The following is a 13,313-nucleotide window of genomic DNA, read 5'->3' on the forward strand; positions in this document are numbered from 1 at the left end:
ATCGGGAATGCGAAAGACACTTGGCTCAACTCGCATTTGACTTCTCGACCTCACTAGCAGTACTAATGGGCCATTAGGGCCCAATAACACATTATAGCTATTGAAAGTCCTTTTACGTGGAATTGGGTCATAGAAGGCCCAATATCACGTAAGCATAATCCCTTTAGGCCCAAAGATCATGTTGATGGGCTAGCAAGGCCCAAAAAGCAAGATTTGAAACTTTCAAGCCCAGAGTTTGTATGTTGACTCATCGTAGTTATCGTGTGATTAACGAATTACTTTGGTTTAACGATTTTGTGTTGTTATCGATTCGAGACCGAATCAATTCGTTTGGTAACAATATGTATTATTGAGAGTGTATTTGTTTTCCATTTTCGTCGGTAATTCGCGGATCTTGTATTTTAATTTGATTGTTTGTAAGTAGAGTGTGACCCTTTTCATTACTCTTCCTTTTATAAAAATAACACTTTTGGTCATTTTATATAAAAGAATTTCATTTTTTGTCCTTAAAACACTTTTCATGACACTTTTGTATGATTTGTTTGATGAAAACACGGTTTTCCCCAAAGGTTATTTAATTGACAGCTTCAACCCCTCTAGAATAGTGGTTCTCGGTTAAGGACCCATTTTTCACAACTTTTACAATTTTGGCACAAAATCTAAAAAGTTTGCATTTTTAGTCATATTTTATAATAAAAAGCATTTTTGAACCTTATAAACATTTTATTATGCTAATTGCTCCCTATTTTACAGAAAATTTCATTTCCAGCCCCTCAACTTGTAAAATTTCGCATTTTGGGGCTTATTAGGCCGAAAAGCCCAAAATTAGCCCATTAGGTTAAAATTTTACATTTTAAGTCCTTAGAAATTTCTAAAAATCAGGAAAATATTTATGGAAACTGTTTTGGACCCTCTTACCCTTCAAGAACCGTGACTTGTTGATTTTTACCCCAAGTTTGTATTTTTGACAATTTAAGCCCAAAATGGGTTTTATGTTCAAGTATGTTTATTCTAACCTTATAAACTATTTTTCTTGACTTGATTAGTGTAAAATAGCTTAAGTTATGTTTATTTGCTTCCTCATGTCTTAGATCTCGGTTATTACACACTTTTTGATAACATATTCATCACAAAACACATGATATCTCACACATACATGCATCAAATCACGCATAGCATACATTTACACATAGATCTACACATTTTCTTGTATTCTCCCCCATAAAACTCATAAAAACCGAAAAGAAGGGAGTATGAAACTCACCTTGAGTTGTGAATCGGTTTTGAAGAAGATTTGGAGAAGTTTGGCGCTATTTTCGGCCCTATCAAGTTCTTTGGATGGATCTCGAACTTAGACGCTTCTAAGGTGCAAGATCATGAGTTTGAATGAATTAAGAGATGATTCTTGAATAAAAGGAAATAGTTAGATTATGGATCTAACATCAACTTACCTTAGATGATGTGTTTGTGGGTTAAATCTCCTTGAAAGCTTCCTTAATCTCGAAAATATGGAGAGGAGTGGAGAGAGTTTTCTTGAGAGAATTGTGAGTGAAATATGTGTGTGTGTGTGCTTGGATTCAGCCGAGAGCAAGAGAGAGGGGAGAGAAGAGAGGTTTTTGAGTTGATTTGCATGAAAACATGAGATGGTGCATGGGAAACCTATGGATAAATGTGAGGTGGCATAGGAAAAGTCAACTCTCCTTCTTTGGTTGGGCTTGGGCCGAGAATGGAGAGAAAAAAAAGGAAAGGATTGGGCCCTTAGATGCCTAAGTCCAAATCATAGATAATTTAGATAACTATTGGCCCAAAATAAATCAAGAAATGATTTTTATGGCCCATTAGGGCTAATTAGGTAAGTTATGGCCCAATGAGGTCCATTAAGGTATTTTATCTCATTCTAGGCCCAATATGGCTCAAAATGTTAAAATAAATAAAAGTGGGTCTAATTAGAGCTCATTCAAGAGTTCTAAGCCCAAGATTGTCCAATTGGAAGCTTATTGGCCCATTGGGCCCAATAAGGAAATCCTAGTCCAAAATGGACTTAAACAAGGATTTCTAGGGTTCCTAATTATTTGTTGACTATTTGCAGTGCATGTATGATGTGTTTGATTGAGATTTGGTTGTTAATGAATAAGCATCTTACATGCTTTCCCATTGTTGGTTTACATTTGTTATCGTTGTTCAATGTTTACAAGGCTTCAAATTCCTAGTTGTGACAGATTGAAGGAGGAAGAAGATGATGATCGGTGGCTGTTAGGTTTCTTAGATCGAGGCTTTTTGATATTTCTTTTGTAAAGATTACTGTGTGTTTATAAAAGTTTTGAAAGAGTCCAAGGGTTTTAGTGTCACACCCCAAAACCGGAACGACGGAAACGTTCTGGGGTGGATGATGTCATGTCAAGTATCACAACACATGCATTATAGTAATTAAAGTACAACAAAACATTGCATTAATAGTAATAGTTTTACATGGTTCACATTACAATATATCGAAGTAATACAAGTAAATGTAATAAGAACAGTATGGTACTAAGCTATCTCATAAACAGCTCCGGGGATGTACCTGTCTAATGCTGACCTGAAAATACAAGTTATTTGAAAAGCGAGTATCAACATTTTTACAAATGTTGGTGAGTTCATAAGTATTTAGTGACATTTTGTTCAAATAACTTTATAATGTAGTAGTTTAAGACTTTACAGTGTATTAGAGTTTTCTCCAGAAAATCCTGTATTTTCTTTAATAAAAGCAGCCTTCTACCAAGACCGGACGGAGTTATGTGGTAAAGTAGTTTTCCCTTAATCGCTATTATTATCAAAATACTGAATTTGATTATTAAAGGAAGCACGAGAAGACAGGGAAATAACATATGCCTCAGCAGTGAGGACTGCTGACTAAGGCAAAGGGATCACAGACTCCAGGAGAATATCGAACGAACGACACGCCTGGTTCCGTCTAACAAATGGATACACAGACCCCAGAAGGTACCAAATGGAAGGTACAGCTGGTAAGGTCTAAAACAGTGAATAGAGACCACTAACAGTATCAAATGAAGGATACATCTTGCAAGGTCAAAACAAAGAATACAGACCGCAGACAGTATCAAATGAAATATACATCTTGCAAGGTCAAAACAGAGAATACAGACAGTAGACAGTATCAAATGAAAGATACATCTTGCAAGGTCAAAACAGTGTGACTCTGAAAATGAGTTACCAGCATACAGTGTAAATTGTCGGTGAAATACCGTTACCTTAAGGCCATGAATTATAAGGCAGCCTGGGATACTCGTAACCATACTAACCGACACTAGAGTACCTGACACCCTACAAGCGTCTATAAATTATGACATTTGTCACCCCTTGGCTTGGTGGGTCGTGGACTGTAGCTAGCAATCAGGGTGCGGGGGTGTCAATCCCGTATAGATCTATACACATAATGTCCGCTCTCCCTGCAGGAGACTCTGGTTACCAACTAGATGACGGAGAAGGCCGTGTCCTGAAGATGCATCCCAAATAGTGGGTAAAGACTTCCAAATAGTGGGTAGTGTGTTTCTAATATAAGTGCTAAACTAGAGGTAGAGACTCTTAACTGAACTGACTAGAGTAAACCTATATGTCTATGTACGTATACATAACATACAACTAATGAATCAAACGACCTTCGGACGGCCATCCGATCCCACCTACCACATCTCAACGAAGAAAAGGAAATAGGGCGGACAAACCTTCCTAAGTCATTCAATCATATTTTATATGCACCTATACAAGTACAGACATACATCTAACTACGATTGAGTGTGGAATAACCGAATCGTGATGTATAACGTACAGTGTGAGCGAATAGTGTGGAAATACGGAATCATACAGTGTGAGCGAATAGTGTGGAAATACGGAATCATATAGTGTGAGCGAATAGTGTGGAAATACAGAATCATATAGTGTGAGCGAATAGTGTGGAATAATCGAACCGTGAAGTATAAATGCACCAAGTATAAGTGTATCACGAAGTGGAATCGACAACTGATGAAGTAGGACGCCTATCAAGTATAAGTGACTACAAGTATAAGCGAAATAGAGGCAATAACAGGTATAAGCGTATCAAGAAGTGAAAGCGTTATCAAGTAGGAGTTTTAAATAAGTAAAGCGGAGCAGCAGGAATAAACAAGTACAAGTATACGTTGTAAAAGAGAATTTGACGAAAATCTTGGAAAACCTTTATACTTAGGAAAATTACATTTGGTATCCTTTGGTAAAACGAGTTTGAAAGCCTTTATAAATTCTTTGAAAACTTTCCATAAACCAGTTTAAAATGTACTTTGACAAAGCAGTATAAGTGAGAGTTTTGAAATAATTGAAAACCTTTTTGAAAACCATTATAGTGTCTACTCGGTAAAATAGTGTACAGTGTGGTAAAATCTTGTGCATGCGGGTTATCAATCACATATGATTGATATGATAATTGGCATGTTTAACTTGTATCCCCCCCCTATAAAACATGTAAAAACATTAAAAGGTTCATTCAGGGGCATGAACTCACCTGTAGTGAGTGGTTCTGATGACAAAGTTGGATTTGATGCTAAGTGTCAAGTGGTGACTTGAGTACACACGCGAAGCCTATTTAGCATATATTGGCACATGTATGGATATAATTAGTGTTATGAACAACTAATTGATGATTTTGGGACCATCATAGGGACTAGTAAACACTTATAATGAAGTGTTATAATCATATATGATTGTATGAGGGTTTATAAGGCTATACAAGAGGGTGTATGGCCAAAATACACACTATATGTGTGTGTGCGGCCAAGTGTGCGGCCTAGTGTGCTGCCAGCACTTGTGTGCGGCCATGTGTGCGGCCAGATGGTGTTCTTGGTGTTCTTGGTACCTTTTTATGAAGATCTTCAAGGAGAATGGATGATACTTGAGAGGATCTCGTGTTCTATGCTTGAAGAAATGAAGGAAGTGTTCAAAAAAATGATTTAAGTGTGGCATATATAGGTGGAGTGTGCGGTTGGGAAAGGTGTGGGGCCGCAAACAAGAGTGTGTGTGGCCGCACACTCAAGTGTGTGGCCGCACACTCCATGCGTTGGAGTGTTTAGCCCGGTTTTGATTCCTACGCTTCGAGTTAACCCTTTTTAACACTCATACCTTGATTATATCACATTTAGAATGCTTCATTAGACTCTAAAGGGTACTACTATATAGAAAAATAAGTCTAATATTGGAAAGAATTGAAGAGTGCATGCGAGAAGTTTTTCGGGTTGCCTCATTTAGGTTTATTTAGCTTACGATAGCTAAAATTTTGGTATTGGAATTAGATTTAGGATATTGATATTCAGATTACCACTTTTGGGGGTGTACTTAACTAAAATACATATAGAAAATATTAGATCTTATATTGATTACTGTCACCCTTAAAATTCTCAAAATTGAGGGGTGTTGTTTTATATTTTCTCTGAAAATTTGAGCTTTTTTATATATAGAATAGGGATATTGACTACATTGAGTGTGTTCGTTCAAAAACCCTCATTAAATACTAGAGTACTTAATAGGTCAACCCCTACTCAAAACAGCCAAGAACCCCCCATTAAATACTAGAGTACTTAACTAGAGTACTCAATAGTTCAATCCTAACAACAATTAAATGGCTTTTAATGATGTACTATTGATTAAATTTATTGAAAACTTTTTCCAAACACATAGTCCAATCTCTATAATCATTACACCCAATTTTAATCCATGGACTAAATGAATAAACCCCATTTTCATCCATTCAATGGCAATACTCGTTCTATTAACCATTTGCAATATTATAAGGTATTAGAATTCATATCCTAATACAATTGATTCACCAAGTTTTCCATTAATTTCGATAAGAATAGATCAAATAAGTGATTTTCCATTGATGAAGTACAAAAACTTGAACTAAACTATAAAGTTTTTTTGAAGAGATGTACCTTAGTTGATTCTTTGGATGAAGTTAATGAAGATACTTAAAATTGGATTACTTCTTTTGGTTCAAATATAACATTTTCCTTATAAATCCAAAACTTTACTATCCTATTCTTCTCCAAATACATTTGATGAAATGAAATGGGAAAAATCCAAAGGGTTTAAGGCTTTTAATGTTTCCCGATTGTTCGTCACTAGTTCTTCAAGTTAGGTCTTGGCCTCATATTATTATTACCCAAGCTTGACCTAACTATACATTGGGGTCTCTAATATACCTTTTTAATAATAATGTCTCATAATTATGATGTAAAGGTCCACAACAAGGAAGATAGTAACCAGTAAAAACCACACATCTTAAATTTCAACCATACATCTTAAATTTCATTTACTCGAATAATTCTAGCTCCATAATTGTCATATGGTTTATACTTGGTCATTTAGTAGGAGCCTAACCATTATAAACAAAACCTTTAGGTAGGCGAGTACTCAATTGGACCCAACATCTAATATTGAAATATGTTGAAATGCTAATAATAACAATGCACATTAAATACATTTATATTTGAATCTTAGTTTTGGAAAGTTTACATCATACTTAGAGATTCACCATATATTTTAAATTATTTATATTTAAATCTTATTTTTGTAAAGTACATCATAGTTAGATATTCATCATATATTTTCAATTATTAAGACTCTAGTTACATTGTTTAGAGTTCCAAAAAATGTTCTTTTTCACTTCATCATCACATTTAAAAGATCAGAACATTTAGCCCCAAAAACAGTCTATCAATCTTCTTAGCACGTAGATTATCCCTACATTCTACCTTATTTTTATGTAAATTACATGTTCTTTCTTGTTGTTTTTGTATCACTTGGGTTATGGTGACTTGGTAAGACATGCAAAAAAATATGATGGATAGGGGCGGTTTTGCTTGGTGTCCCGTTATGGCACCGACACCACTTACTTTTTCTATACAAGTGAAAAAAATTTCGATTTTTTTGGTTTTTTACCTATTTTTCCTGCACCAGCAATACTTTCTTCAAACTCGACAACACCTATTATGTATTCATTTATCTTCCCCTGATGATGAATAACATATTGACTCATGTTTAAATTATGACACTACTCAACTCTTGTGACCATGGAAGTTCACATGCAGTGACTCCATGAGACATTACCTCATGTTCGCAGTGAAAGATTGATCGGTGTGCGAAAACCGACCTGGAAATCCTCATTAGAGAAGCCTCATTTTCCAAAAAAATATATACTTCATTTTCTTATCTATTCATTTAATTACCTTACCTTTTTTTAACTCTATGTTATGGTATAAAGTCTAAACAAATCATAAATCTTTTTTCTTAAAGTTTGACTTAAAAGAATAAAGTCCAAATATAAAACCTTTTAAAACAAATGAAGTCCACCACACCAACCATTTGGCTTTAAATATACTTAGCAATAATGCCGACCTAATTCATAAAGTTGCATTAACATAACATACCCTCCAAATAAGATTTTGTAAGCAATGAATGAAAGAACCGAATCTCGTGCGGCTACATAGTCCCCCTCCATCACCAATCACCATCATCACTCCACAAGCCAGACAGGCACCGGAGAAGATAATGAGGAGAAAATTGAAGCTATACAGATAACATCATACCTCATTTTCTTTCTCTCCTATGTTAATTTGTACTATTATCTAACCTTTCTTCTTTACAAGATCCATTTTAGGTATCAAATTCGATTTCATTTCCCTAAATTACAGTGCTTAAGGCTTATAGATTCTCCCCAATCAATGTATTTTTCTGGGTTAGGGTTCTACGTTTTTTAGAGCGGCTTATACCCATTTCATTTTGTTAAATTCTTTATTTTTGCAACTTTGTAACCTTAAAGTACAGAAAAAATGGCGACTAGAGGTAGCAGATCGGAGAAGGTAAAGAGGATCTTCCAGCAATTCGATTTGAACAGAGATGGTGGTCTTAACAGAGAAGAAATGTCTGCCCTTGTTGTTGCTGTTAACCCTAGAGTTAGATTTAGCGATGAGCAAATTAGTGCCATCCTCGACGAGGTTTTCCGTACGTACAGCGATTTCATCGACACTGATAAAGGGCTTACTTACGACGGCCTGTTACGAACCTATGACGACGGCGCCGGGGACGTCGACCGTGATTTTGAAGCATTAGCGCTTGAACTGAAGTCCGACGATGATAACGATAACAGCAATAACAACAATGAACCTGCATCTTCAATGGCGTTCGAAGAAGCTTCGACATCGTTGGTTGTCGATGAGAGAGTAAAGTCACCGGAACCGCAGAAGCAACATCGAACGGCAACATGGGCAGCGTCGCCAAACCACGGGATTATCTTCGACGACACATGGAAACTCGTCGACGATTTAGAGATTCTGATAAAGCGGTTAAAGGCGAAGCAAATGAAAGATTTAAAAACCAAAGGCGAACATTCCGATGCCTTTTCCGATCCAGGGTGGTCTAGAGAGCTTGGTCCATCAATGGAGATGAACAAACATATCATTTGGGACGAAACCAGACACGATTACACCATTTTCGTCAAAGAATTAGGGGTTTTAAGATCTAGAGCAGACGGGTCAAGATCAAGAGAAGAAGCATTCGATGGACATATGGCAATCGGTCGTCTTCTCTACGATCAACATTTATTCAAAGAAGCCCTGGTATGTTTCAAAAGAGCCTGCGAACTACAACCCACCGACGTCAGACCCCATTTCCGGGCCGGAAACTGTTATTACGTTCTCGATCAACACACCGAGTCAAAAGAAGAGTTCATATTAGCGTTAGATGCAGCCGAAGCAGGAGGTAATCAATGGTCTTATCTTCTCCCCCAAATTCACGTCAATCTTGGAATCGCTCTTGAAGGTGAAGGTATGGTTATCAGTGCTTGCGAGCATTACAGAGAAGCCGCCATTCTTTGCCCTACTCATTTTCGAGCTTTGAAGCTTCTGGGTAGTGCTCTGTTCGGTGCCGGAGAATATAAAGCCGCCGTGAAAGCCTTAGAGGAGGCGATTTATCTAAAAAACGATTATCCCGATGCACATTGTGACCTTGCTTCAGCTCTTCACGCAATGGGTAATGATGATAATGCTGTTAAAGAGTTTCAGAAAGCCATCGATTTGAAACCTGGACACGTGGATGCTTTGTATAACTTGGGTGGTCTTTATATGGACATGGGTCGATATCAAAGAGCTTCAGAGGTTTACACTCGGGTTTTAGGGTTATGGCCTAACCATTGGCGAGCTCAGGTGAACAAAGCGGTGTCTTTATTAGGCGCCGGTGAAACTGAAGAAGCTAAAAAGTCGTTAAAAGAGGCTTTGAAGATGACTAGTAGAGTTGAGTTACATGATGCCCTTTCTCACTTGAAGCAACTTCAAAAGAAGAAAGGAAACGGAAACCGGAATGGAATCGGTGTGGATGCGTTTACCATCATCGAACCATCGAAATTCAAAACTTTAGGTGAAAAAACGACATTAAGGCAAGAATTAGCAAGGGCTCTTGAAATTCGGTCTTTTCAGAGGGTTACACGGCTATTCCGGTGTGATGTTGAGCTTTTAAAGAAGGAAATGAACGATTCCAAGACCCCGTTAACGTATTCCGGTTACGGTGTTCCGGAGAAGTCTATACGAAAAGCGGCATTGGAATCCATTCTTCGAAGACTACTTGGTTTCTTGAAACCCGAAACTTTTGTAGGATCCGTCAAGGCGATTAATTTAAAAATCCTTTCCGTTCTTGACGAATCGGAATCCGGAAGGGTCGATTTGGGAATGTTTTTCGCAGTTCTAGCTCCGATTTGCGGTGGTTCGCCGGAAAAACGAAAAAGGGTAGCGTTCGATTCGCTTCTATGGCGTCCGGTGACCGGAATCTCCGATTCCGGACGGATTACAAAAGCCGATGCGACACGTTACATAAAGTTATTGAGATCAATCTACATTCCATCACATAACACGAGCGAAATGACGGAGATTCACGGTGAAACGGATGATTCATTGGTGTCATTAACCGACTTTCTTGCTATGTTTGATGATCCGGAATGTGGTTTTGGTGTAATGTCGATTCTATTGAAGCTGGAAAGTGGCGATCGGAATCGGCATGGGAATACGGTTTGCTCGGTTTGTCGGTACCCGGTAATTGGGGCGCGGTTTAAGGAGATGAAGCTGCGGTTTAGTTTGTGTAGCGGGTGTTACAGTGAAGGGAAAGTGCCTTCGGGTTTGAAGCAAGAAGAGTATTGTTTTAAAGAGTATGGAAGTGGGAGTGAAGCCGTGAAAGATAAGTGTATGTGGTTTAGTTCAAATCATAATCCTAAAAAATGAAATGATTCTTTTGTAATATTTCATTCATGTAGAGCTTTTAGTTGTGGAGTGTGTGATAATGTTTTTGACCCTAATCATGTTGTATGATATTTAACGGTTTATGTGATCGTTTTTTTTATATATGTTGTATCACTACAAATTTTAATAAAAAATATAATACAAGTACAGGGGTGGATTGGGGAATTGAATTTATGCAACCAAAAGGGTTGTACTACCGAACAACAAAGAATTAAATGGTTAGTTGGGATGGTAAAAGGAGGGGATGAACCGGGTTTATTGTTGGACAATAGTGGTTGGCATGATTATACCTTTTACCAAACACTAATTGTTTAAGTTAACACACTTGATTAATAATGCATTTGGCTCCACATCATTATATCTTTATGTTTTGAGTACTTCTAAATTCTCCTAAAAGTTTTTAAAGACGTCCAAAAGCATTAGGCATTAGACTTTTGGAGTTGAGTTATAACTTATAATCCTAAGTGTTAAAATCAAGGTTCGAATAACGCGAGGCTTGGGTTTGGCGGCGAGCTCGAACCCAAATAATAATGTTTTTTAAGGAGAGAGTTATAAAATTATATTAAATATATCAAGTTTTTAGAAATGTTATCATTTTGATATAAAAAACTTGACTAAAACCCAATTGTTATAGGCCTAGTAAAAAAAACTCGCGCCTTGAAAAGACACGCAATAACGCGATAAGACACATCTTGACATGTTATTTGGACATCATGCTTAATAAACCTACATTTGACGTTTTTGTAATGGTTACACCATGCCTCACGCTATGACACATTTTGGCACGCGCCATGACACACCTTTTGTAACCTCCCATACCAATAAAATTTTCATTTTTAAACCATCAAATTCATACAACTATTTGTTCCAAAACTAATGATAGAAAAATGTAGCTTTCAAACATCAGAGTAAAACAATAATAATCAGTGCGGAAAAATCGATTAGAGGATGTTGTGCAGTCAAGTCGGACTCTTCCATTTGGAACTAGAAGTACCTTAAAATATAAAAACAATAAACCGTAAACACAAAGCTTAATGAGTTCCCAAAATACCTCATACTATACATTAGATAAAAATTGCTATGGGTAGAACCATAGTCTTACTGTCACTATCAGCCATGAGCCAAATCATGATCTTTCCTTGCTAGGAGCCAAACCTTGGTCTTACGTACAAGTGTCATGAGTCACATCCTGATCTTCCATGCAAACATCACAAAAACACCTAACATCCTACATATAACTGTCGGGGGCCAAACCCTGGTCTTTCATACATATACCAAGGGCCACACCATGATCTTCTATGAAAGTATCACAAAGACATCTAACATCATACATAATATAGTAAGAAAACTTACATTGTCGATGTAGTCAACAACTAACAGCTCTCATAATCAATGAACGGGTGCTATGCACCTCCTAATAAACCACACAAGGTAAGCCCTTACTGTCACGTCATGATGGTCATATCACCACATCGTGACAAAATTTGTCCAAAACAATCGGTGAGTCTCAGCATCACGTTGTAACCTCCATATGGTCACGTCGTGACTACTACATTTGGGGCAACTTAATGCATTCAACCCTTAATCCTTTAATCCATTCATTCCAACTTTTTAGAGGGCCTTCTCACTCTAAAAAAACTCCAAAAATTGACGTTTTATAGACATGCATGTTTGGAGCTCATGTTAGGTCAAAATGAAACCACAATAACATGTATATCTTCAAAACTTAGTTAAACTTCAGATCTAACATATATAACCCTCAAGGAACCATAAAGTTGCAAACTTTATGGAATCCTTCCATCCAAAATTCCACAACATGAAGAAAAAGTCTAAAAAATTGTTTGAAATAACTTTTATGTTTTATAGAATTGTAGGATACAATATTTTACAATACAAATTATTATGTATGAATAAAAAAATTATTTTATACGAATCAACTTCCTTTAATGAACATCAATTTACAAATAAAGCTCAAATCTCTCTCTCTCTCTCTCTCTCTCTCTCTCTCTCTCTCTCTCTCTCTCTCTCTCTCTCTCTCTCTCTCTCTCTTAGCTATTTTAAAAGCTTTTAACGCTAGAAACAACAATTCCAGCAAGTTGCCGTTACCGCCCCCTTTCCACCGGAAGCAATATCTCTATCAGGTAAGATATCTCCGATAAGGTTCTCATATATAGGGTCATGTTGTATGCCGTCTTTGAGACACAATCTTTCTATCTATGATGAGACATGACTGTTGATATCTACCTCATCTATTTCATCTTAATGAGATTATTGGGGTTTGTTGTTGTTTAAAGCTCGCATTAAAATATCATAATCCGGCAATTAAATCGTTACGTTGCATAAACAACATCTTATTAAATGTATGTATCATGTACACATGAACTCACTTGGCATCGATGACTTCAAATAAATTGTTTTTCTCTAATTCATAATTCTTCGCTGTAATCATATTGCTAAACTTATAACTATGCATCACAATAAATAATTTGTACATGGTATATCAAGAATATCTCAAGTTCTGAAGTTGATACGAAATTCTACTTTTATTGACGACTAAAAGTTAAACTAATGGTCAAACATTTCTAAAGCTCATATAATTAGTGACATTGGAGTTGAACCAATTTGAAAAGTTTTGACCAATATATATGTTATTTTATCTTTTGATTTAATATTAGGCTCTTAGGACCAAATAATTCAATAATAGCAGCAAAACCATAACTTCGATAGTTCGATACAAATTACAAAGTAGTAAAATTTCGAAATAGCTAAAACCCAAAATTTTAAAATTCTTAACATGATTGGACATTTGGACTTAACAGTATACAAACTATTGGATCTTAACTACATATTTGCCCAAAGCCCATAACATTCAAAGAAGCTTTGGACTATTAGAAACACTTAAAGATTGCTTACAAGTTACAATCCAAATTCGAACATGACTGATAGAAGCATCCATGGATAAAGATAAATATTTGTGAAGATGAGTACTTATGTTATATT

General features: G+C 36.4%; 1 pseudogene; it reads left to right on the top strand.

Moving 5' to 3' along the window:
• The first annotated feature begins 7,449 nt into the window (after positions 1 to 7,449).
• LOC145048845 (putative TPR repeat-containing protein At1g05150 pseudogene) lies at positions 7,450 to 10,415 on the top strand (annotated as a pseudogene).
• Positions 10,416 to 13,313: the final 2,898 nt, after the last annotated feature.

This window comes from Lactuca saligna, chromosome 5 (genome assembly GCF_052625555.1).
Source record: "Lactuca saligna cultivar CGN05327 chromosome 5, ASM5262555v1, whole genome shotgun sequence".
Lineage (NCBI taxonomy): Eukaryota > Viridiplantae > Streptophyta > Magnoliopsida > Asterales > Asteraceae > Lactuca > Lactuca saligna.